Source organism: Mus caroli, unplaced genomic scaffold (genome assembly GCF_978045245.1).
Source record: "Mus caroli unplaced genomic scaffold, Mus_caroli_1 scaffold_18, whole genome shotgun sequence".
In the NCBI taxonomy this organism is placed as follows: Eukaryota; Metazoa; Chordata; class Mammalia; order Rodentia; family Muridae; genus Mus; species Mus caroli.
Window position 1 is genome coordinate 45,557,629 of NW_028227273.1, and position 25,674 is coordinate 45,583,302.

General features: G+C 48.8%; 1 long non-coding RNA gene across 1 annotated transcript; it reads left to right on the plus strand.

Moving 5' to 3' along the window:
* Positions 1-19,795: 19,795 nt before the first annotated feature.
* Positions 19,796-23,500, plus strand: LOC147000398 (uncharacterized). The gene is made up of 3 exons (XR_015046007.1): positions 19,796-19,920; positions 22,156-22,402; positions 23,405-23,500. It is a non-coding gene; the product is annotated as an uncharacterized LOC147000398 (long non-coding RNA).
* Positions 23,501-25,674: the final 2,174 nt, after the last annotated feature.

Consider the following 25,674-nt stretch of genomic DNA (forward strand, 5'->3'; position numbering starts at 1 on the left):
AGCTGTACAATTCCCCTCAGAAAAGCTGTGCAGAGCGAGGACCTTTACATCTCTTCTTCCTGGAAGTTTCTGTTTTATCACGTGGGGGAAGAAATGGGGGGCAGAGGGGGGTCTGATGGAAGAGTGGAGGACAGGAGTGAGCAAGTCAGAGGGGTCAAGGACACCACAAGAAGACCCACAGAGTCAACTAATCTGGGACCATGGGGGCTCACAGAGCTTGGGTCACCAGCCAGAGAACATGCAGGAGCTGGACCTAGACCCCCTACATATCTGTAGCAAATGTGCAGTTCAGGGTTCATGTGGATCCCATAACAAGAGGATCAGGGGCTGTCTCAGTCTCTGTTCCCTGCCATTCGATCCCCTTCCCTCCTTCTTGGACTGTCTGGTTGGGCCTCAATGGGAGAAGATGTGTCTAGACCTGCTGAGACTAGATACCCCAGGGTAGGGTGGTACCAAACGGGTTTCCCCATCTCAGAGAAGAAGGGAAGGGGGCTATAGGGGAGGTAGAAGTGGTAGAACTGGGAGGAGAGGAGGGAAGGGGCTGTGAGCAGGACATAAAGTGAATTAAGAAATAAGGGACATCTGAGCCTGGAGAGATGGCTCATCTGGTAAAGCATAAGGAGCTAGCTATTCAGCAAGCAGAACACAGGGGGAAAGGCAGATGTGGCAGCAGATGACTGTAATCTCACCACAGCTGGGAAGCAGAGACAGAGGATCCTTGGTGCTCACTGGCCAGACAGCCTAGTCCTACTGGATGAGTTCCAGGCTGGTGAGAGAACCTGCCTCAAAAATAAATTAATAAATTAATAAATAAAAATTTTAAAAAGCATCTATTGGATATCACATTCCTTAGTGAATTGCACGCACGCACACACACACACACACACACACACACACACCGAGGCATTCTGGTGCTGAAGTGGGTGCTGCCACAGTAAGGTGTTGTGCCCCCTGGTGACCCACAATCTCCTCATGCCCATAAGATTTCCTAACCAGGGATCAGCAGTCACACCCAAGCCCTCTGCCCTTTAGTGTCCCACGTGTTCCCCATGTGTGTGCACTGGAGAAGCAAGGATATCTGGGAGCATTTGCTCAGCCAGGGTCCTATGGTTCACAGCTGGATATCAACTCCAAGACATATTTAGCCAGGTGTGAGAAGTCTCTTGTGAGAGGTAAAGCTATCAGTGAGTGTCAAGAAGGTTTAGAGGAGTGTCTGCCTGAACACTCTGAGTGCTCCCAGGGGAGAACTAGTGAAGCTGAATTGCAGAGACAAATCAAGGGACACCAGATAGAGGGTGCATGGGTGCATCTCAGAAGCATGAGGTAGGTGTGGCAATTAGGGACCCATGGGTCAGGCTGAGCAGTTTGGCTTTATCTAGGGTAGCATTGTCAGTAAGAGTGATATACTGTTTTTAGGATCTCGGGCTCTCCCAGGATTGGAGCAGTAAGAAGCTAAGAAGCTGAGTCCCCCAGATCCTACTCCTTGGAGCCCAGCTTCCTGTCAGTGGCTGGAGCCTTATATGTCTACCCGCAGGGCCCAGATGGTGTTAATATGAGTTTAGCCCTTTAGTGGTAACACGTTCTTGCAAGTATTTCTGGAACCTTCTGTGCAGTGTCCTCTGTACATAGGATATGATTTGTTTCTACCAGAGAGGGAGACTGGGAAAACCAGGATGAGGGATGGAAGCTGTCTATGTAGAGAGGAGGCTGGAAGGAGAGAGGGGAAGGCAGGTCCAGATTCACCTCTGGGCCTGAGTCCAAAATGAGGCGGGTGTCTGAATGACATAGTAGCCTGGCCATCTGGAGACCAAGCAGGAAGTAGGCACATCTCCAGGATGGGGGACACCATTCCTCTTTTTATTTCTTTTTGAAGCTAATTTAAGCTTACTGTGTTATGTTTGCAGGCATTGGTGCCCGGTAGGGCTTCTTCTTCGTGAGGAAGGGATAAAGGCACATGGAGACATGGCTCACTTGGTAGAGTGATTGTCTAACATGCGCGAAGCCCTGGGTTCGATCTCCAATACCACATAAACTGAGCCTGGGGTTTGCATACCTGCTTGTCATCCTAGTATTTGGGAGCCAGAGGCTTGAAGGTCAGAAGTCCAAGTGCATCCTCATCTATGTAGGGAGTTTGAGGCCAGCCTGGGCTGCATGAGACCCTGTTCCAGGAAACAAACAAATAAGTGAAAAGACAAACAAACAAACAAATGACACTACCCTCATGTTCTAAATGCTGACTGCAGTTCCCTAGACAGCCAGAAGCAGCAGGCATCTGTGATCTTAGTCCTACTGGATTGAAACACAAGGGGGCAGTTTTCCAAGCAAGTGACTTGGCTTTGAGAAAGATATAGCACCCTAGGGAACCAGCAAGACAGGAAGTAAGTAGGAAGAACTGGGGTAGAGAGGTAGAAAGGTGGTGGGGTGGTGGGGTGGCAGGATGGCAGGGTAGCAGGATGGAGGGGTGGTGGGGGTAGGGGGGTGGCAGGATGGGGGACAGGAAAACAAGTAGCCACTGTTCATTTTCATCTTTTCTTTCCAGCAGAGCCTTTTAAAAACTGCTCCAACCTGCCCAACGTAACTTTATTATTGTTTTTTTTTTTTCCTTTGCAGAGTTGCAGCATTCCTCAAGCCAGCTGAATGAATGGTGGCAGCTGGGAGGGGTAGGGGATGATGGGAAGGGTGGCCTTGGGGACAGAGGTGAAAACATCAGGCCTCCCTATGCTTTTTTGCTGGTGTCCTTCCCCTTCCCAAGAGGGCTCCTCTGGAAGATGCAAGTGAGTGACAAAGTAGACGATGGCTCTCTTGTGGCCTTAACATGCAGCAATTCAACAACTAGTGATCTTTGATAGAAAAAACTACTATTTTACATTAAGAAAGTCCAGGGACTCACAACTGGCAACTCATTGGTTGGGGGGAATGGGGATGGGGGTGATGCCTGCTGCTTCTGGCTGTCTAGGGAACTGCAGTCAGCATTTAGAACATGAGGGTAGTGTCATTTGTTTGTTTGTTCAGAGCTAGAACTGACTGGGTCCCAGGTAGGCTAGCGATAGATAACTCTTTTGTGGATGCATGTATTCATGCACAGAAATGATTGCATGTGCTTGTGGGTCTGCATGCATGTGGTGTCCCTGGGTCAACAGTTTTTGAGACAGAAGTTTTCACTGAGCCTGGAGCTCTCTGAAATGGCTAGACGAACTGGCCAATAAGCTCCAGCGATGTCTTCACCCACTGACCTCGAAGCCCTGGGGTCACAGGCACTGATCATTGTACCCGGTTACTTTTCCAAGGGTGCAGTGGACTATAATGAGGTCTTCACGCTTGGTAAGTGAGCATATTGCTGATAGAACCATCTCCTCACATCCTGGAAGATGCCAGGCCTGACTGAAGCAAGTCAGGGTCGTCCATTTTGGACCAAGGCATCTATATTCCCATCTCTCTTCCCAAAATGTCTACACATGAACATGTACAAATGGCCCCAGGCATATACACACCCTCAACATACATAGCCTCACCATGAAGACTCCCTTCTGCCACTGACAGAGCTGCACCAAGGGACCCCGACTTGCCTACAATCTTACACACAAATGAGCTCAGCTTTGACACAATTACAGGGCAAATCTGTCCCAATTCCTGCCTGGTTTGCACGGGAAATGGGCTCATTCATTATGGTAGGCGTGCACATTGCTGTGTCCCCAGAGGATGAGAAATTACATTTGCAGGAATACTTTTCTTAAACAAAGGTCGGGCCTGCAGGAGAAAGGCTAAGATGACTCCCATCCTTCAACCTCAACAGCCTAGCTTATTATATCTCTTGCGACTCCCCTTGGCCAACCTCATGGACAAGCTCAGAGTCCGTGGGCATCCTCCCTTGGGTAGCTCTGCTTCAGCCATGCCTTCTTGGTTGCTAGGGAGAAGGATGAGGTAACTAAGGGTCCAGAGGCTTTAGTTTCTCCAGATCCATGACCACAAGCGTTGTGATTTCAATCAACTTCTGATTGTTCTCCCTGACCAACAACTAGCAACCTGTGGGCTCCTGGGGCTTAGTTCAGTGTGCAAATTTGTATGGGAAAGATTAACTCTATGAAACATGTGTAGGATGGGACCACACACATTCCATGGAGACAGACCTGTTCTTCAGTGCTTTAAAGAGTTTTATTTATTTGTGTGTGCGCACACGCGCGTGTGAGTATGCGTGTGTGTGTTTTGTGGGGTGCATGTGCCAAGGTATGCCTAGGCTGTGGGAGTTGGCTCTTCTACTCTGTGAATCCTGGGGATCAAACTGAGGTTATCAGACTTTCCTACAAATTGGTCTACACAGCGAGCTCTCTCACTGGCCCAACTTGCCATCCTTCCCACTGCCCTATTGTCCGGGGTTGGGTTCTGTGTTTCTGCTTCACTTGCTGGGGTGTCAGAACATCAGTCAAAGAGGCAAAGCACAGAGGCACTAGGCTATGTTCCTTTCTCCCCACTGGGATGCACACACTGCTCAAGGGAGTCACAATGCAGCCTAAGATAGGGGTCTCAGCCCATGTTTCTCCAGGTGAGACAGTGTGGGCTGGGACAGAGGCTGTGGTTCTCAAACTCCTGTGTACACAGATGCCACTGGGAACTGTACAGGCCTAGGATGTGTGTGTGTGTGTGTGTGTGTGTGTGTGTGTGTGTGTGTGTGTATCTGGCTTAGCTCTAAGTGAGTGCTAGGAGTATGAAAAGGCCCTGTGTGAAGTAATGGGTGTGTTTCTGTATGACAAAGATATCCTCCTACAATGGTCCTTGATGAGAGAGACAGCCCTTCCTTGTCCAAACTGTTTATTCAGGGTGGAAAAGGATGCATAGAACTTACTCAGGGTGAACCCAAGATGAAATACATTTTGCAGGAAGGAATGCCCAGGAAGGAAAGTTTATTGGCTAAACCTACTGACTCATCTAGATGCCTCATTAGCATGGAGAACTCTAGGCGCTATGCTACACAACCAGTTGTCATAGTCCTCTTAGTAGGGTGTCTTGATCATGTGCTCTAGGACAGGAACCTGGTTGGGAGCATATTTAAGCACCTACCATTCCAATTATGAGAATTTCCGGGGTTCCTTAATCTGCTTGACCTTACCAGTTTCTCTGTCTGGTGACACAGTTCCACTTGCCCCACAAGGGATACATCCAATGAGAATGTTTCTGCATGAATCTTAAAGAATGCAAAGAGGATGCTACCTCGGCTAACCCATTCCCTCTGAAGACACACTCTGTTCTCCAACTTTCCCACCAAGTTCTGGGACATGCCCAGGCAGCCACATTGCTGCTAGGAGCTGTGAGAAGAAGAGCTGCATCTATGGACCGACTTAGCCTTGATGACGTCACTGCTGTACATCGCCCAGCACCCCACAGAAAACAATGATGCTGCAAGAGGGTAAGAATCTTAATATAGGCTGGCCTCCATTTGGCCCTGGCAAGCTGTCTTGGGATGTGAGGACTCTTTGTCTAAGTAGGGCACACTATGAAAAGCTGGGGTTATCATGATGGGGTGTTTAGGGTAAGGAGAGGGTTCCATTGGGACAAACATAGAGACTTGAGTTCAGATCCCACTTGAAAGCCAGGAGTGTTCATGGATGTGTGTGTGTGTGTGTGTGTGTGTGTGTGTGTGTGTGTGTGTGTGTGAGCGCGTGTGCCCAGTGCTGGGAGAATCAGGATGGAAGAATCCCAGAGGTCTGCAGTCTCACTGAATGAGGTAACCTCTGTGTTCACTTAAGAGATTCTATCTTTAAAGTTAGAAGTGCTGGGAAGATGACTTGGAGAAAAGAGTATTTGCTGTGAAAACCAAGTTCAAATCCCCAGAACCCATATAAAATGGTGGATGTATCCACACTCACATTTAGCCCAACTCAGTGGGGACAAAGACAGGAAGACTGAAGATGCTTGCTAGTCAGCCTCCCATTAGCCTAGTCCCAAGGTCAAGAGAATGGGTAGAACACACTGTCATAGAGTGGGATCACCATGTTGTCTTTCTCTGGCCTCTGTGTACATGCATGAGTATATACACACACACACACACACACACACACACACACACACATCTCAACCCTTTTGTCTTAAAGATGACTTGAAGAGAACTGCAGATTTAGCTCAACAAAGCTTTCTATTGCTTAGAAATGTTGTGCTTGATTAAATTTGTACTAACTTGGTTTTAAAAGGCTCAAGCATGTGAGCTTATCAGAGAGATATACAAAGAGAGAAACAGAGAGAGGGACAGAGAGACAGAGACAGAGAGAGAAGCCATCAGAGCCAAGTTCTCTTTGGGGCAGACTTCAAAAGCAGAACATTGTATTAATTATTGATTTCTTTGGTACTTTGGCAGGAGTGGTACCATTCTATTTGAGTCCAGAAAGCAGCAATCTCATTCCCACTGTCAGAACTCCCAAGTTTGGACCAGTAAGGTGGCTCAGTGGATAATGCCGCCAAGGCAGACAGCCTGAATTCAATACCTGGGGCCTGCACGATGAAAGGAGAAAACAGACTCCTTCAAATTGTCCCCTGACCTCCACATATTCATAATAGTATTCAAAGACACACACACACACACACACACACACACACACACACACACACACACACACACACATTCCTTTGCTCCTAAGCAGCTGAGCACATAGCTGGTAAACTGAGACCTGGGCTCTGGACTACTCCAGGAAGGGCATCTTGCCCAGCCTTCTAAGTCAGTGTCCTGTATGCTGGCTTGCTGGTCTGTTATTTAAAATACCACCGTGCATGGTCCTCATGTTCAGCCAGGGTTGGGCCCTGGCCCATGGGTGCTTTAAGGATCAGATCAACACTTGTGATCCTTCCTCTGCAAGCAGACTCAGTCCTGAAGCCCCAGTGTCTGGCTGGGCCTTGCCTCTGCAGGGGAAGTGGCTGGTGTGGAATTTAATCACCTTCTTAGAAGTAGAGCCCAGCTCCCCAGGGGCCGCTTGTTCACCCAGTGTGAGACCAGCAGGTTTATTTATGGTTTCTGACTTTATTTATTCTCCCTCATTGGAGCTCTTCTTCTGCATACAGAGAATGCCTTGTCTGCTTATGTGGCTGAGGGCACCCGGCTCAGGAGCCAGTAGCCTGGCTTGGATGGATGGCAGAGGGCTCCTGTCACGCTAGCTGAGAAGCGCTGCCTTCTTGGGTGATTTGTGGGGTACTGCAGAGGCTCTCTGCACCAAAGCCTCTCCCATGAGTTTCCCTGTCTCATGGCTGGGAGTGGGTGAGGCGCAAAGGCTCGGGCTGTAGGAGGCTCCAATGGACCCTCTTCTGAGGTCTCAGCTCTATCTGTTGGTCACCTGCCTCAGAACAAACCTCAGAGGGCAGCTGGGAAAGCTTATCCTGATGGGTCATGGGGAGGGCACAAAGGACAGCTGGGATGAAGCTGTCATTTCTACTTGGTTCTAAATGAATTCATGTTTTCAAAAAAAAAAAAAAATAGATGGTCTCTGTATAGCCCAAACTGGCCGCAAATTAATTATCTAGGCTAGGAAGCTGAAGTTGACCTTGAACTTGTGACCCTGTGTCTCTGCCTCCAGAGTGTTGGAATTGATTATAGGTGTGCACCACCACATCTGGTTGGTTTATGCAGAGCTTGAAATGGAAGAGCTTAGGCATCATGCATGCAAGGCACACACACACTATTAACTGGCCCCGCCCCCAGATGTTGTTTAAGCACAACACAGCCAACCTGCACCACTCGCATACAGTTGCTATGGGCTACAAGTATTTCTCCCAAGAGCCATCAGACCCTTGCTCTCCCACAGGTCCCTTGGCAGCCTTCACCTGGTGTCCACTTTTGGGCGTGGGACTGTGACCTTCATGGACACCCAGGGATGCCTGAATGGTGGCAGTCCAGCTGGTCTGGGAGGTGGTGGGGGGTGGAGAAAGGGATGCACGAAGCTGTTGTCCCAATGGATGAGACCAGGTCAGAGCATCTCAGTTGAGTTATCCTGAGGCATCCTAAGGAAAAACCATTTGTTCAGAACATAAGGCAAAACTTCTAGACGTTAAACCCAGGCCTCTCACATCCAGGAGGAGAGGAGAAGACCCACGGGTACTCAGAATAATAAGAGAAGGGCCAGGCTGTTCTATGCTGGGATGGGACCCAGAAAGGAGAAAAACCAGGCATGCAAGGCGGGGTTCCAGCATCCCACAAGCACTTGGCCTTCTCCAGGAAGCTAATTTTAGCTGTCACATTTAAGAAGGATTTGGAGGTGCTGGAGGGGAGCCAGAGCCAATAAGAAAAATGATGAAAGGTTTTTTGAAAAAAAAATTTAGAAGGTATAGGAAAAGCCCAAGGGATGTGGGAGTTGAGTGGGTGAAAGAGACAAGAGGATACTCACAGTTCTCTAGTGTGATACAGAGATAGAGCCAGAGGACATGGGTTGCACTGCAGCAAGAAAACATTAAGTTATACTGTAGGGAGTAAACTGTGGTTGAACAGGGCTTCCCTGGAGGTCTGGACCTTCTGTAGTCTCATCAAGGACCAGGCTCTAGACAAGTAAAGAACGTGTAGTCGTGGAAGTGGTGCAAAGGGGATTCTAACAGCATCATGGGCCAGATGAGGCAGGAGAGAGTTGCCAGGTCTGCTGTGGGGCATTGTATAGCCCAATGCCCCACAGTCTGCCTGTGTGGTAAACTTCTGTTTAATCCAAAAAAAATGTGTGTGTGTGTGTGTGTGTGTGAGAGAGAGAGAGAGAGAGAGAGAGAGAGAGAGAGAGAGAGAGAGAGAGAGAGAGAGATGAGAGGAGGGAGGAGGGGGTTAGGGATACAGGATCCACTAAGAGCTGCCCAATATGGGTGCTGGGAACTGAACTTAGTTTTTTTTAAACAGTACATGCTCTGACCTCTCCAGCCCCTCCACAGGATTTTTAATAAAAGTAAGACTGGATGATGTTTGTGGTCTGAGGGCTAATTAAACACTCACGTGCAAAGAGCCAGGCTTCAGAATCCGGTGTCTATGTCTTGGTCCCCCAGGAAGCATCTCATGTGAGAGAAAGTTTGAGCACAGAGGAAGGACTGTAAATGTCATGGAGGGTTAGGGAGTTAACCCACCCAATGCCAGCCTTCCCGAAAGAGTCCCATGGCTCATTCCCCATACCTGACCACCAGAGGGAAAGGGAAAATCTAGGGTTCAGGGGCCAATGCCATGGTGGGGTCTTGGCTAATAGGTGCAAGGAAAAATGAGAGACACAAGCTTCCTGTCTCCTGAGTTGGGAGGGAAATAGAGGCACACAGGGACTTCCTGCCATTCTGAGGAGAGAGACGTGAGGAGGCAGCATCGAGGTGCAGGGATGTTAAAGTGAGGTTTTGTGGGAACGCTTTCTGAGTTTCAGGTCCTCATGCACCTGCCTGGACTGAACGTCACTCTCTGGATCTTTGCCTCTTACACGGTATAAACAATCAGGCTCCTCTGTAGGACTTCACTAATAACCTGCGTTCTGGGAATTCTGCCTCCCTCCTCCAGCCCAAGAAGGCTCCCACTACAGGGCACAGCCCAAGGTGCTGGGCCTACCCTCGGAGGACATGGCTTCAGCTCCCTTGCATCCACAGAGAAGCTCGTTTACAGCTGATATGTTGTCCCATTTCCCTTCCTCTTCCCCTTCCCCCAACCCAGACACTGGAGGGTTTGTTCCTGGGATGCTCCTGGACTTCCCTGGGATGCTGATGTCACCCTGCACCTGGTCACTAGAGGGCGCTAAGACCTCACTGCCACCCTTCTTTAATATAGGTGGAAAGACTCCAAGTGGGGAAATCCCTGCAGGGTTCACGGGGTGACTAGCCAAAAGGTAGAAGAGAATACATGCCCAGGAGGCTGTGCTTGTCACTACATTGGTAAACTACTTGCCTAGCATGCACAGGGCCTGGGTCCTGTCCTTGCACTGCCTAAGCCTGAAGGGGCAGACCACAGCTGCAATCCCAGCACTCCAGAGGAAGATGCAGGAAGCTTAGAAGTTCAAAGTAATTTTCAGCGACATGAGAAATTTGGAAATCATCCTGAGTTACACATGTCCCTGTCTCAAACAAACACAGAACTATAAACTGTCATAGAACTTTCAATTCAAAACCTATGGCCTATAGGACAGGATAGAGTAGAAGGTGGGACATTCAGGAGGAAGAAAGATTTCTGGGATAGAGCCAGGTGCTGAAGATGACCCCAGAAAGATGTGCTGAGATGGACACATGGTACCTGAGCATAGGTAACCAGCCACATGGCAGAATGTAGGTTAACATAATTGGGCTATTTTAAGTTATGATCTGATAAGAGAAGAGCCTAGCTATATGGCCAACATATTTGCAAATGTATTTTGAGTCCGAGTCTTATTTTGGGGAGCATGGGACTGGAGGAAGGATCAGACCTAACTTCTACATAGAACATGTGCCAGGTGCTGACGGATTGAGAAGGGTGTGGGGCTCTGTGTACCATCCTTTCTACCTCCCTGCTACTTGGGCATCGGCTGCACATTCAGTAGGGGTCTCAGGGTGTTCTAGAAAGTTCCTGGAGAGTGACTTGGAAGTGGGCAGGTGAGAGAAGGAAGAGCATTGGAGAAGGTCGGTCAGTCGGAAGAATCAAGCAGAGGTCTGAAGGCTGGGAGGATAGCAGCTGTCGGGTCAGACCAAGAAGTGGCCAGAGCTCATCAAGTGGTCACCATCAGGGCTCCAGGCTCTGTCTCTCTCTATTGTCTGTCTGAGGAAGGCTGGAGCATCCCTTAGCCTATCCTAGGCTGTCACTCACTGCATTCTCCCATTGTACCCTGGATGTCCTCTGTCATTTAGGTCATTACCACTTCAGAGAGCATCTGCCCTGAAGTAATTTGTACTATGTGTTTCTATGTGCACGTATTCATGTATGTGAGTACATCCGTACACATGTTCATGTATGCTTTCATATGTGTGGTGGAAGCCAGAGGTTCACAAGAGTATCTTGCTTAATTGCCCTCCACCCTACTTTTTGAGACAGGGCTGCTCACCAAACCTAGAGCTCACCAATTCAGCTAGATGGCTAATGAGCAAGCCCCAGGGATCCAGCCTCTGACTTCTCTTTGCTGGGATCATAAGCATGTGCTGCCCACATCTGGCTTTCACACAGGCACCGGGCCTGAGACTCAGGTCCTCATGCTTGCACGGTGAGTGATCTATCAACTGAGCCATCTTCCCAGCCCCATCTGTGTCAAGGAGATCCTAGAAGCATGGATGGCCTGGGTTCCAGAACAGTAAACAACAATCCTAGCTGACGCCCATGGGTCCTTGGCCTGGGTCTTATGGGTCTAGGCCTAGACCTTGGGTCCTATGGCCTGGGTCTGCGTGAGAAGAAAGATGGTGCAGAAGCTCCCTGCCACCTGCTGGGATCTGTCAGGCTGGCACTTGCCACTTTCAAACATAGATTTTCTAAAAATGGCATTTTTCCCCATTACCAGGGTAATGCATGCTCATTATTTTCAAACTCAAACAATAGAGAAATTTACAACACTGAAAGGGGCAGGGAGAATCTCTCATCCTATCTCCCTCTTCCTGAGATAACTGTTGGTAAGAGTGTGACGGAGATTTTTCTAACCTTCCCGGGAGTTTGCAAATATAGACGATTGTACCTTTTTAAAGATGGAATTAGGCTTTTCTGTGATTTGCTTCCCTCACTTGGCACTCAGTCACGAACAGCCTTTGATGTTCACCTGATCCACATGAGTACTGGCTATCCCACAGGCTGCCCTGGAAACCAGGCTCTGCAAAGCATGCTGCCCCAGGACCCTTGATCCCCGAGGACTGCTGGAAGCTGGGGTGTCCAGCATAGCGCCCCAGGACCACACCTGCCCACACACTCCTGCTCTTTCCCTCCCAGCAGCCTTCTCTCCACCCTCAGCCTCCGGAACTTTAAGGGATGGATTTCCGTATCATTTCTAATACATCAGGGAAATCCCAGCAAGACAGATCACTGGAGCCTTTCTGCTGTTTTTCCTGTGAGCTGATAAAGTCCTGTCAGTTGAAAAATCAAGGTTCACATGCTCTCTTTTCATTTTCCGAGGAAAGAGGCTCTGGTCCTTAACAGCAGCCTTGTGGGGGTGGATGGTGAGGGTGGAGGGGAAGGTAGGAAACCTGCTGACCCAAGACTCTCCAGAAATAGCTGAGCATCTGGGCTGGGGGTGGCAGATGCCATACAGGGATTCAAACAGCACCATCCCTTGGCCTTTCCCTAGGCAGCATGTGGTCCAGGACCCCAGCCCCAGTATTCCCAGAGGCCTGATAGAAAACACAGAATTCTGGGCCCACAACACTGGGATTGAGAATCTGCATTTTAACAAGCTCCCTTGGGGATCCCTCTAAAGCCAGCCCCTGGCTTCTATTCCAGAGGCTCTGTTGATATGTGTGGTATTAGAGACTTAAGAAAGCTAGCTATCCCAGGTGCCAGGCAAAACCGGGGAGAGAGCTTAACTTGTTTTTACCTAACTGGTCCTTGATGGGGGCGGGAAGGAGTCCTTGTTGCCACGGTGGTTTCAAAGATGAAGAGACAGATGCAGGAGTGACTGGGCTGGCCAGAGCTCATATGCTAACCCTCAAGTAAGCAAACCTAGGTGTGTCTGTGTATGCACGCGTGTTTAGGGGTACAAGGGTGCGTGCATGCTTTTGTTCTCTTGTTTTTGTTTTGTGTTTGCTTTTGTTTTTGAGACAGTTTCCCTAACAGACCTGGAACTCACGGATTAATCTAGACTGGCTGACCAGCAAGTCCAGGGATTCCCCCAGTCTGCCTCCCCAGTGCTGAGATTACAAGTGTCAACTCCCCCCACTCCCCAGCTTTTCTTCCATGGGTTCTGAGGAGTGAACCCACCCATTAAAGTTTTTGCATTAACGAGTTTGCACAGCAAGCACTTTAGTGGCTGAGCTACCTCCCCCAGCTTCCCCTTACCACTCAGGATCTGACAGCCACCCTATGCTACCTGTTTGGTTTCAGACCCCTGGACTAGGGCCTGAGGTACACATTTTACACACCAAAGCAGACCAGGCCTCCAGGTTCTCCCAGCATCCCTCAGTCCCTACCTGGCATACTCTGTCTCCAACCCTGAAATTTCCACCCCAGGGGATGGGATGGGCTGTCCTTTCCCCAGAGGTGAGGCTACTCCCTGTATAATCCAGGCATCTCCTTCCTCCTCTTCCTCTTCCTGCTCCTCCTGCCCCTCCTCTTCCCCTCCTTCCCTCCCCCTTCCCCCCTCATACAAGCACATTCTCTCTCTCTCTCTCTCTCTCTCTCTCTCTCTCTCTCTCTCTCTCCCTCCCATCTTCTCTCTCTTCCCACAGCAAGTTCCTTGGGCTCCTTCCTTGTGAACTCGCCTCCCAATAACCCTGCGTCTAATATAATCTAATCTGGCATGACTTGGCTCATTTCACCGGTGGAAAAATAACTTATCAGTGCCCACGAGAAAATGCACCTGTCTGGTCAGAGCTATTCTAACAGGCACCACCTCCACAGCCGTTTTCCAACTGCAACCTGCTGCCCTGTTTTGCTTTTATTCCCTTCTCTCTTCTCCAATACTTACAGAAGCCAGGGGCCTTTGACAGTGGAGATGGGAGTTCAAGCCAGAATACCAGCCTGCCATGGAGACAACATCTCATGATTCCCAAGAATCAGGAGAGACAACGCAGGTCTATTATCCCCACCAGATAAAGGAGCCCAGAGACTCCAAGAAACTTCACCAAGGACACACAGTGCAGGTGCCCCTTTTCTCCCTTTTGCACTCTCTTGTCTAGAAGGTCCACCTCAGTCTCTTTGCCCTCTTCTGTTTGTTTCCGCAGCTCCATGGGGACACCAGGTCTCTGACAGAGCCCCAGCCTCCCTTCTAGGCTGTCTGCTGCTTCTAGCAATTATAAATCACAGCATTTTTCCTTTACTCGGGCCTGATGTTTAATTCATCACCCTGCCGCTGCTTTAATGCAGAACATTTATTTGGTGGAATAGCTTTGTTTTGCCTCCCAAGCCTCAGCCTCCCATTTAAAATTCCTTTTCCATTGAGAAGGGGGCTTGCTGTCAGCTTTCAGGACTTTTCTCTGCTTTTAAGCATATCTAGGCCTGCCATCAGTGGTGACCCATCTTGCTCTGTGTCACAATGGCCAAACTGCCCCAAGCACTTGGCAGGGTTCTTTTGCTGGGCTCCCCTTTCCTTGACACCACATGCTGTCCCAGGCATGCTTCTTGTCCTCAGCTGGGAACATGTGCCCCATCAACCGTCCAACTGGGAGGAGCCTCCGGACCCATATCACAGAAGGACATCTCTTCTCAGAGGCCCAGAGGCTAAGACAGCCTACAGTAGGAGTGGGAAGGGCCTATCTCTTAGCGTCTCTACCTTATACCACCAAGCACATCTTAGATGAGCCGAGAACTTTGAACGTTACTCTGAATGCTGTTTGAGAGCCCCCACCTTCCGGAAATAGGCCTCCAGTGCTGTTTCCATTGCCTGGACTGCAGCACAGTTAACGTCAAGAAAGGTCGCCATGTATCTGCAGAACTCTGTCTTTCCTGACATTGAACCTCAGCTGCCATGAGATAAACCTAAATGCTCTCTAGTCTTTCCATCGGATGAGACCATGGAGAGAACCCAATTGTTGCTTTGCCATTTTTTGCTTTTGGGGTACATATATTTACAAAGCCTCAAACCTCTCCAAGTTACCATACAAAGCACATGCAGGGAAGGAAAGGGTCTTCCCAGGAAGTGGATACTGCCCTGCAGCAAGATTGGAAAGAGCCTTCCTTATCTCTACTCTGTGATGGTTTCAACTGGAAATGTCTCCATCAGTTCATGTTAAATACCTGTCCCTTAGCTGTGGCACTATTTGGAAAGGAAGTATAAAGCTTTTAGGAGGCCTTTTGCCCAGCTCCTAGGTCCAGCTACTGTCAGCACCAAGTGATATGAGTAGCCTCCACCACCTTCTCCTAACAATATAAACTCTGCCATGCCTTCCCCACTGTGTTGGACTGAAACTATGGCCCTAACTAAAGCTATCTCCTCGTAAGTTGTTTATGCCATATCTCCATGATGTGAAAGTACCAATTGGTACCAAGAGTGGGGTCATTGCTGTAATAGATATAACCACCTAGCCCTTGGGATGGATTTGTACATGGAATGTAGAAAAGTTTTTATCTGTGGACTTGGAGGAGCTGACTGGGTTAGAGTGTAGACGGAGATTAATGGACACCACTGGTGGGAACAAAAGATCTGAATACCAATAGAATGTGGGCAGTAAAGACTGTGATTATGAGGTTTGGGGAGAGAATAAAGGCTTTATTGGCAATTGACAGGGGCTGCTCATGTCATGTTCTAGAAAAGCATCTGTCTACATTTTGGCCAAAACTTTGAGTGAGGCTCAATGAAGAAGTATTTATTTCTGGAGGAAATTTTAAGACAGTAAAGCCTCAAGACTATGGCCTGGTTTCTGCCGGCTGCTTTTAGTCAGATTTACAGTGAGGATTTGAAGCCAACTATGAAGCAGAAGGCTTTGAAACACATGTATTGTGGGAATACGAATGTGCTGACAGCCATCGGCAAAGTAGATGTGGACAAAGCAGCTGTAATTGTGTTTTAAAATATTCAACAACATTGAATAGAATCTGCATAGACTGGAGAGATGACTCCATCAATAGTGCTTGCCTGTGCTAATTATGTTCCCCCCAAAAAATGTTTGGATGAGAGTGTATTCAGGTAACTTCTGGGAACCTGCCCCCAGTTGGTTCTGATTGGTAAATAAAGATGCCAACAGCCAATAGCTGGGAAGGTCAGACAGAGGTGGGATTTTAGGATTCCAGGGCTTGGGACCAGGAGGAGGAGAAGGAGAAGGAGGAGATCTAACATGCTAGGAGAGTGTGGAAGAGAGGAGAGATGCCATGCCTGAGAAGAGTGCAGAACAGAGAGGCATGGCTGCCGTGTGAAGGAGCCAGGAGAGCATGGCCCAGAGTGCTGCCCAGCTGTGTCCAGAGCAGCCAAGATGGAACATGGAATTAATTAGTAAGTAGTAACCTGGGATTAACTGCATGGAGGTTAGGCAGTGCCTCGGCTATTGTGCTGCCTTAAGGCATATTAAAACATAAAGGCTTTGTGTGTGTCTCATGTTTCAAAACACAGACATGATGGCAACCCAGTTATCTTAGAGCTGGGAAGGCTCGTCTGTGCTTGGCTGCACAGGAGATGCCTAGGCTCAGCCTTCTTGCTGATCAAGGAAAGGAGGTCTCTTGGTTTGACATCCTTCTCCCCCATCCTGTGGGCTCAGCCTCTCTCTCTGTTCCACTCTCACTGCAGCCACTCCAGCTTTCTTTGCATGCTACCTGGTACAGCAACTCCCGCCCTGGCTGGCTTATTCCTTCCATGCCCTGTGATCAGCTTGAATGATGAGTTATTTCACAGGAAGATTGATCTGGGTATTAGGCCATCGTTTAGTTGGCCATTACAACAGCCAATTTTGGTTCAATGCTCAGCTATGAAGGGGAAATGGACCAGGCTGCTGGATATTTCTAGAGTGTCGGGCTGTGGGTAGGAGGAGGAGAAGAGAAGCTGGTCCCTGATGTAGGGGATAGGAGAGGGTCTGGCTGACCTCAGCCCGTATGGGTCTTCATTCTTAGCAAATGTAGTGTAGAGATTGGAAAGGTTGAAATGAGATGGAAATTTCTCTCCAGGGGAAGGGGGAGGAGCTTCCGATAAAGCTGCTAGCAAACGGGAGGGGAAGTTTTTTAAAGAAGAGAAGGAACGAACCCATCATAAGAAGCATCGCAGACAGGCCCAAGTTTCAAGGGGCAGTGGCTGGGCACCCCTCCTCACTTCACTCCCTACTAACCCAGCAAACACAGTTACTGGGGTAAGTTCCCAATCCTCCAGATCTCCTCTCCCTCCCCTCTACAGCTTAATGCCTCCCTCCCATTAATAGTGTGGGGCTGTGGGTGGGAGGAGGAGGGAAGCTGGGCCCTGGTGTGGGGGATAGGAGAGTGTCTGGCTGACTTCAGCCTCTGTGGGGTCTTCACTCACATTCCTAGAAAACTCCTGTAAATCAATCACCCGTTTCTTGCTCCTTTTCCCCTAGGATAGTATTTGATGCTCCCTAAACTCCAGGATGGTACTTGGTGTTCAGAAAACATTTGCTGAATGAATAGGTGGCCATCAGAGGGACTCTGGTCTCAGGGGACTGGCAGTGTGGATTCCAGAATCTGCACCCCGTTGCTGTATCTCAGAAAGGCACAGAGCCTGTTCCCCAAAGGTTGTGCACACATGTTCCCCGTGCACTATTTTGCAAATAACTTCAGGTGTCCACAGAAATACCTTCCAAAGATCACAATCTCTTTCAACCCTGGCTGGGAACGGCCAGCATCAAGTTCCAGTGTGCAGACTCTGGAGTCCACAGACATGAGATGTCCCTGGTTAGAAGTCACCTACCCAACATCTCTGAAGGTTTCTTTCTGATTCTCTACCTTCCATGTGACAATCTTTGTGAAGGTGTTTGTCACCTGCTTGTTCTTAAGTAGACTTATGAACTGTTCTGTCCACACCTGCACATAGCAAAAAGAACCTTGGGCACTGAGAGGAAACTGAGAGAAGACCATTTTATCAGAGAAACAGCCCAACAGTTGTGTGGTCCAAGCAGGCTTTCTACCCCACCTGCTGGTCCAGCCCGAGGGAAGAACCTGGAGTCCCCAGCACATCAGGCAAGCGTTCTAGCACCCAGCTACAGTGCCACCCCAAAACAGCCCCCCACTGTTCCCTATGAATTCCATTTTAAAATTTTTAGTTATCATAAAAAAATAACTGTTTTTTTTTTTCATGAGAGTTTCATACATACTTGGTTTGGCTTGAAAGTCTCTTTCCTCACCTTCACCCCCATGCTTTCTGCTTGTATCTTGGCCTCCCCAATGTTTCTCTACTCCTGTATCACATGCATCCTATGACCCTGCCCCTCCATCGACGTCTCTTTTTCTCTACTCACGGGATGGTTTATAGTTTCCTGTTGACAAGAGAGAATTGCATTTGACTGTAGTAATGGATATTTATGAAGTCCTTGTGTGGAGATCCTTCCTGCCTTTGACCATTTATGTTTCTGGAGGAAACACACACAGCCTTTATTTTAATATGTCTTAAGCAGCCCCATAGCTGGGCAGCTGTCTGCCCTCCATGTTGTTAGAATCCACCGTCTATCCCTAAGTTTAAATTACTATGTTTCAATAGGGCTGCTCTTAGCTCCCATTAGGCAGCTCTCTGGGCCCCTAGTCCATGATGGCTCTTCTTGCTTCTTAATCTCATGGTGGCTCTCTGTCTCCCTTTCACGTTCTTACTTTCCCATCTCTGCTCCCTTTTCTCTCTCCTTTCTTGTGGCTTGAAAACCTAAACCCTGCCTATGTCTCTTCTTTGCAGCTATTGGCTGGTGGCATCTTTATTTACCAATCAGAATTAACTGGGGACGGGGTCCCTCAGGCTAAGTGCAAATCTTGAAGGCCAGCACTTAACATTACAATAAACAATAAGTGACAAATCCTCAACATGTGACTCTAGTCCCAGGACCAGCCATCTGCTTCTCTGCTGAGGGCTAGATAGTCTAGTGTCCTGTGAGCTTGAAGCCTGTCCTGCTAGGGACATAACCAGGTGACCTGGGTGTAGATTACCTGAAGCCTTGGGTGTCGGCAGCAAAAGAGGCTGAGTAGACTTCAGATTCATCAGCCGAGCTCTTACAGTCAAAGAAACCAACAATGACTTCAGCTTCAGTCATCCACCACAGACATTCGATATAAATTCAGCCAGATGGCTTTGCCAAAATCTTGAAGTGAGCATCCTCACACACCACCCCAGAAGCCTCTGGGGCCGAGGTTCACTTTCAGAACTCCTGACCAGAGATTTCTAAGCACAGCCATGATGTTGGACAGTAGTGGGTAGGGACATCTATGGCAAGGGTGGTGGAGACTTTGGTGTTGAAGACATTGGGATAGGCAAAACAGTCAGAATAGGGTATAGGGGTGCAATGAGGTTATGAGAGCCTGGGAGGCAGAATTTCCTAGCATTATTGCAGGATATACATAATCTCTCCTCAATAGATAACCCTGGGCAGAGAGGAAGGTTCTGCAGATCAAGGGTGCCTTTGCAAACAGGGGCTCTTGAAACAGCATCACTGAGCGAAAACCTTTTCTGGTTCTCTGAACGGCAGCTTTTTCTATACACGGAAACACGGAAGACACCAGGGATCGGAGGAACAGGTGGCCACATGATTTCTGCCCTAGGATTAAAGCCACAAACCAAAGAACATCTGCTGGTGTGTGTAGAAGAGGGGATGTGGTGGGTTTCATGCTCAGCTGAATAGTCTGCTGGCAGCCTGGCCTTGCCCCTTCTGTGTGGCTTCCCTACCCTTTCCTGAAAGGCTTGGAAGGGTGGCTGGTTCATAGTCCTTTCCATTTGCATGGCATAGCAGGGTTCCGATTGAAAACCTCACTTGTGGGCTGGGGGCGGGGGTGGGAGCTGAACCACAGATTTGAGAGAGAGGTGGAGCCAGCCGCCCTACAGTCTGCGGGCACCAGCCACCTTGTGGCTTCATTTGGCCCTTCTGTCTTACAGACCCATTGAACATCTATTATTTATGGTAGCCAAGTGGCTTGGAACAAGCTGAGACTCAATTAAGATAATGTTCCCCACACAGCAGCCGCTGTTAACCCCGGGAAGTTTTTCCCACCCCACCTCCTCCCTTTCTCAAGCCCAGAGGTAGAGGGCAGAGATTAGAGAGCTGGGTAAATAAGTTCAGAGATGGAGTTGGAAGCAGGCTGGGACTATGTCAGCAGCTCCTGCTCTCTGTCAGTCACTACCAGCTTCTCTGAAGACCGTGTGTGGTGCTGATGATGTTAGCCAGAAGCAGCCAGGCATTGACTGGGCAGGGGGTCTCGGTTAGAAGCCGGCAGAGGTGAGTGTGAAGCGTTGATGTTCACGTGCAGGAGGGAGGAGAAAGGAATGAGTCCTTTAGTTCAGGACAGTGACTTGAGACAAATGCAGAGAAGGTGGGAGAGAAAAACAAAAATGAGAGGGGAAAAAAACTGAACCGCCTGGTGGGGGCAGAATAGAGGCTTTCTGAGCCGCGAGAATCAGTCTAGTCCCCTGATGAAAGTTCTGTAGAGGAGACAGACCAGCGCAGCCACCAAAGTCCTCACCGAGCTGAGTCTTGGGAGGAAAAAAACAATGGGAAAAAATTTACTGACCGCCCTGGCCTCTACGTTTGAGGTTCCCAGCCTTTACCTCTCTGCTGTGCTCCCTGCACTGCCAGCTGGAGGGTCAGCCTGGAGAGCCAGGTCCGTCTAAAGCAGGCTACGGTGGCCAGCAGGCTTCATCCTTGTCTCCTTCCTACACACCCCCTAGACCCTGCCCCGCAACCCATTGCAGCGGTCCCAGCTTCATCTGCAACGGGCCCCAGAGGAGCAGCTTGTGGAGCATGCTGAGGGTGGTGTATATGTGGGCGTGGGGATGAGGGTCCCCCTAAAGTCCTGATGTTCAACCTTCTGCTACGGCAAGGGTCCGTCACTATCAGTAGTTCCAACTTTCAATTCTTGCTTAGTGCTTCACTTCCTGCAGCCTCCAGCTCCGCCACGCCCCTACTCCCCGTTGCCACGCCCCGACTCCCCGTTGCCACGCCCCGACTTCCCGTTGCCACGTCCCCATTTTTCGTTTTCTCTGGCAGAGCTTCCTCTCACTTCAGACAGAGTGCTTTCAAACTGTCTGTAGTAGGCTGGTTTTATTTCACTTTTATTTGATTTTACGGTACTAGGAAGGTGGTGAGCCTGGGGTCTTGTACATGCCAGGAAATGCCCTACCAGTGAGCTATGTCCACAGTCCTTCTCATTGTAAACTTGCTATTTTGTGTCAGGGTCTCAGCTAAGTTGTCCAGGCTAGCCTGGCATTCACTCCGGGCAAGCTTGTAACTTGTGTAAGTGTTCCTGGTAACTTGAACCTCACACAGTTGGAGTTCCTGGTTCAGCGTGCTCTGGTTAGTTTAAACAGAAACTATAGGTCTGAAATGGCTGGAGACACCAGATTTTTGGAAGTCACTACCCAGCTAGGAACAAGGATAAATCAACCAGGACCAGACTCCCATAGGAGGCGTAGGTTCCATTCCTGTGGCTTTGAGTCTAATTCCCATTCCTGACTGCTAAAGGGTCCTGGCCCCCTCTGCTGCCTCTGAAGCCAGATGTCTCTGTCGTTACTCTTGCCAGGAGGCAGACATGGGGTGCCACTGACTCCCATGCTTTTAATTTCAAGCTCACATAGGTGCCCGTGTCCTGCGGCAAAACCTATGCCAGTCATTCCAAGAGGCAGAACTTAGAGTGGCCATAGCAGGATAAAATGTTCAGAGCCTTGAGTGGCCAGAAGTACACTGGGTGCTCTCTAGGGAGGAGATGGGTCAAACCCAGCCCAGCAGAGCACTATCATGAAGCAGGTGAGACGTGTGGGCAGTCTTTCCACCTGGAATCTACCTTCTGTGAGGGAGCTCTCACCTGCTGGGAAGTCTCTTGCTCCTCTTTCCTCTTCTTCCCTTCTCTCTCCTCCTTTCTCTCTCCTTCTCTCTTCCTTTCTCCTTCTCTCTCTTCCTTCTCTTTCCTTCTGTCTCCTCTGTTCTCTCTCTCTCTCTCTCTCTCTCTCTCTCTCTCTCTCTCTCTCTCTCTCTCTCTCTCTCTGTTAGACAAGGAGGGGCAGCCTCAGGTATCAGTTCTCACTGACTACCTTGTTTTAAGTCGGGCTTAAAATGCTTCTGCATTCAGCTTTCCATGGCTCCTGGGGATCCAAACCCAGGTCTTCATGCTCATGAGACAATCACTTTACTGGTTGAGCCATCTCATGAGGCTTCTTCAGAGATGTGGCAGGATGGTGCTAAACTAAGAGCAAAGCAGATGGGCCTGGAGATTCGGGTGATGGTGTTTTTGCCATTCATTTTACCCCAAAGTCACATGGGAGCTCTCCTACCCTTCACTGCAGCCTATAGCCTGTCTGAGAGCTTTGTGCACACATCCCTTCCCAGCATGAGTGACTATTTATCAGTTGGATTTTTTTGCTGAAGGCACTCATGAGCAGCAAGCAGGTTCGTAGGCCTAATCAGGCCGGATGCATCTCTAACCAGACAGGGAATGTGTCTGGATTTGTCACCCGACAGGTACAGATGTCTTGGGCTCTCATCCATAAGACAGAATCACTCCTGGGATTGAGAGGCTCCGACGCATCTGTCAGAGGCAAGCCACACGTTGTCCCAGACACTGACGACAAAGCTCCTGCCGCAGCCTGGGGTCAGTGGGCCCAGCACTCCATCAGTGGGATAATGAGAGTGAAGCTGAGGACGGCTACACCACCTTCTGTGTGGAACCTCCCACAATCCTCTCCCATCATGCTCCAGTCAAGCACAGGTAAAGGGAAGGACAGTGTTTCATAAACAGAGCAATGTCACCTCCACTGCCTACTAGCTGGGTGACTCTCATGGTCAGATGACTTCATGTTTGACCCACAGCCCTTGGGAACCCGCCTTTTTCCTGGGCCTTGGCAAAAAGAGGGTGGGACTCTCTATATGGTCCTAGCAGCTTCCATGTTTCTGTGGGCTTCAGGTCCTAGCTGCTATATGATACGTGATTTACAAGTCCTGGTCCTAGGCTGGGGAGATGGCTCTGTGGGTAACATGTAAGAATGAGACCCTGAATCAAGATTCCCTCAGAAAAAACCTGGCATGACAGTACACACACCTGTTAGCTTTGAGTTAAATGAGAGATCCTGTCACAAAAATACATTCTAATGTCAACTTCTGGCTTCCGCAGACACTTCTGCACATGCACACATAGGAACACATAGGCACACATACACACACATTGAGGTACTTTGAATGTAATTATTGGCCACCGTAGACCCATAGGGAGTGGCACTACTGGGAGGTGTAGCCTTGCTGGAGGAAGTCTGTCACTGTGAGGGTGGGCTTTGAGTTCTCACATGCTCAGGCTATGCCCACTGTGACATGCAGTCTCCTTCTGCTGCCTGTGGGTCAAGATATAGAATTCTTAGGTCCTTCTCCGGCGCCATGTCTGCCTGCATACCGCCATGCTTCTTGTCATGATGATGATGGACTAAACCTCTGAAACTGTAAGCCAACCCAAATTAAAAGCTTTCCTCTATGAGAGAGAGAGAGAGAGAGAGAGAGAGAGAGAGAGAGAGAGAGAGATGAGAGAGAGAGAGAGAGAGAGAGAGAGGGAGAGGGGGAGAGAGAGAGAGAGAGAGAGAGAGAGAGAGAGAGAGAGAGAGAGAGAGAGAGACCTAGCACTTTCCTTTATAAGAGAGAGAGAGGGGAGGGAAAGAGACCTAGCACTTGTTAGCTGTACAGCATTAAGTAGAAAGGTCTTCCATTCTCTGTTACTCCTCTCCAGAAACATCAACACACCCAGAAGCATGTCTCCTAGGAGACTCAGAACCCCATCAAGTTTTTGTTGTTGTTGATGATGATGATGATGATGATGATGATGACCAGCCGTCACACTCACATACATTACTGAAAGCCGGTCAGTATCCATGCACAATGTAGATGCTCAAGGTACTTCTGACGTCTTGTCCCTTTAGAGGGTCAGTACCTCTGAAGCCCAGCTTCCAGTGAGCACTTGGGAAGTGTCTGTGGCTCTTTATTTGTAGGCTGTGCTGGCTGGAGGACTTCAGTTTCTACCTGCTTGAGTTAAAAGCATTCTTCTAGTTTCTCTTTTCTGTCAGTCAGGAAGTGGGTGAGAGGAAGTTCTGAATCCAGCCAGGATTCTGGCAAGGGATGTCCATTCCACAAATCTACAAATGCTGCCAGCAAAGGAGACATGCCACTGCAGGGCAGTGTGGGACACCACATTGGCAGACTTGTCCATGGTGAGGACTCAGGCCAAGAGATCCTTCTGCCCTGAGCCTTTGTTTTCCCAGCTGTGATCAGGTACAGACATAAAGATATTTTATTCTTATACCCTCTTTCCTGACATTTAGTTCTTAAAAGTCTTGGAGTGTCAGAAGGAAGGCCCTTTTGTTTGCTGGTGTCTGGTGCTCTGGGATGGCCTCAAAATATGGTTTAGTTGCCAGGAAGTCAACCGTGAGCTCTGAAGAATAAAACCCCTATTCCCCCATCCCCACTCCACTCCCCGCACCCCATCATCTGCAGAAAAGGGATGGCATAGAGACTTCATCAGACACAGTGGAATGAATTCTGCTCATTTTATGACCAGTGCTGTTCTACATGTTCCTCTTGCTAATGCAAGTGGCCTTGGTAAATATAAAAAATAAAATGGAAATTTTTGGAAAGCTTCCCAGTTTGGTGAACATATCCATGTACTGGAATATTTTGTGCCCAGGATGGGAAGACATGAAAACCATGAACTCCCCTCTACCACATCCTTTACCCTACATATATCTCTTCCATCCGGGGGCTCCAGAGTTGCATCCTTTTGTGGCAAATTGGCAACAAGAATAATGTCTGAGCCCCTGAGTGAGATCATGCTCAATACTCCCCAGAAATCCCTTTACAGGCATACCTCGAGGTGTGTCTCCTAGGTGACTCCAAATTACATCAAGTAGATGACAGAGATAAACCAACACACTCATTTCTCTTGGGTCCTTTTGAGCAAAGGGTTCTTATGAACTGAGTGAATGTCCAGGATTGCCAACTCATCTTTCCACAGAAAGACTCAATGGTCAGACAAAGGTCTACAGATCTCACAAAGAGGTGCGACCTGACAAGATGAAGATGTGGTTTTTCCAAAGTTGCATACAAACCCATTATAAGTTAAAGACATCTTCAGTATCCATGGCTTGCTTAACTATGCTTGCTCACATTGCTTACTTAGAGATCCCAGGACAATGAGAACAGGGAGGCAGCCCACTACAAGATTGGCTCCTCTCACATCAATCAATCATGAACTGCCCTACTGCTACATCCATGAGCCCATGAGACAGAGGCACTTCCTCAGTTACGGTTTCCTGTTCCCTATGGCTCTGATTTGTATCAAAATGATCAAACCTAGCCACAGATCTTTATTTGGGGACTGAGGAACTGTATCTAAAGAAGGATGGACAAGATTGATCATCTGAGGAGCTTAACAAATTCTTGGGGACGGGGATGGAGACAGCTTGTAGAGTCTATACTGTGATCCTCCCCAAAGGCCATGTCAAAATTAGCAGAGGAAAACTCTGATGAACTGGACTTGCAGGCCAAGGATGACATTTAACAGGGACACTGAAAGATCACTGCCCAGTTGCAGACTCTTAAACAGGCTGCCATGGCTTCCAGCTACACATCTGCATAGGTGCAGGCTACACACCTGCATAGGTGCAGGAAACAGGTGTGCGAGAAATCTGATTACTCCTGGTTTAAGAACAGTCTTACAAGTTTTCTGTTTGTTTTTGTTTTTGATTTTTCCAAGACAGGGTTTCTCTAGTAGCCCCGGCTATCCTGGAACTCACTATGTAGACAAAGCTAGTCTCAAACTCAGATATCCTTCTGCCTCTGCCTCCTGAGTGCTGGGACTAAAGAGGGGCTACATTTCAGTAGGCTGTGGAAACAAAATTCTCAGTTTCCTTTATTGCTATTGGTAGTTTACCAGGAAATGTTTTCCAGAGGGCAGGATGGAGAGAAGAGAGCTAATGAGAACTCAGAATGCTTTGTGAGCAGGGG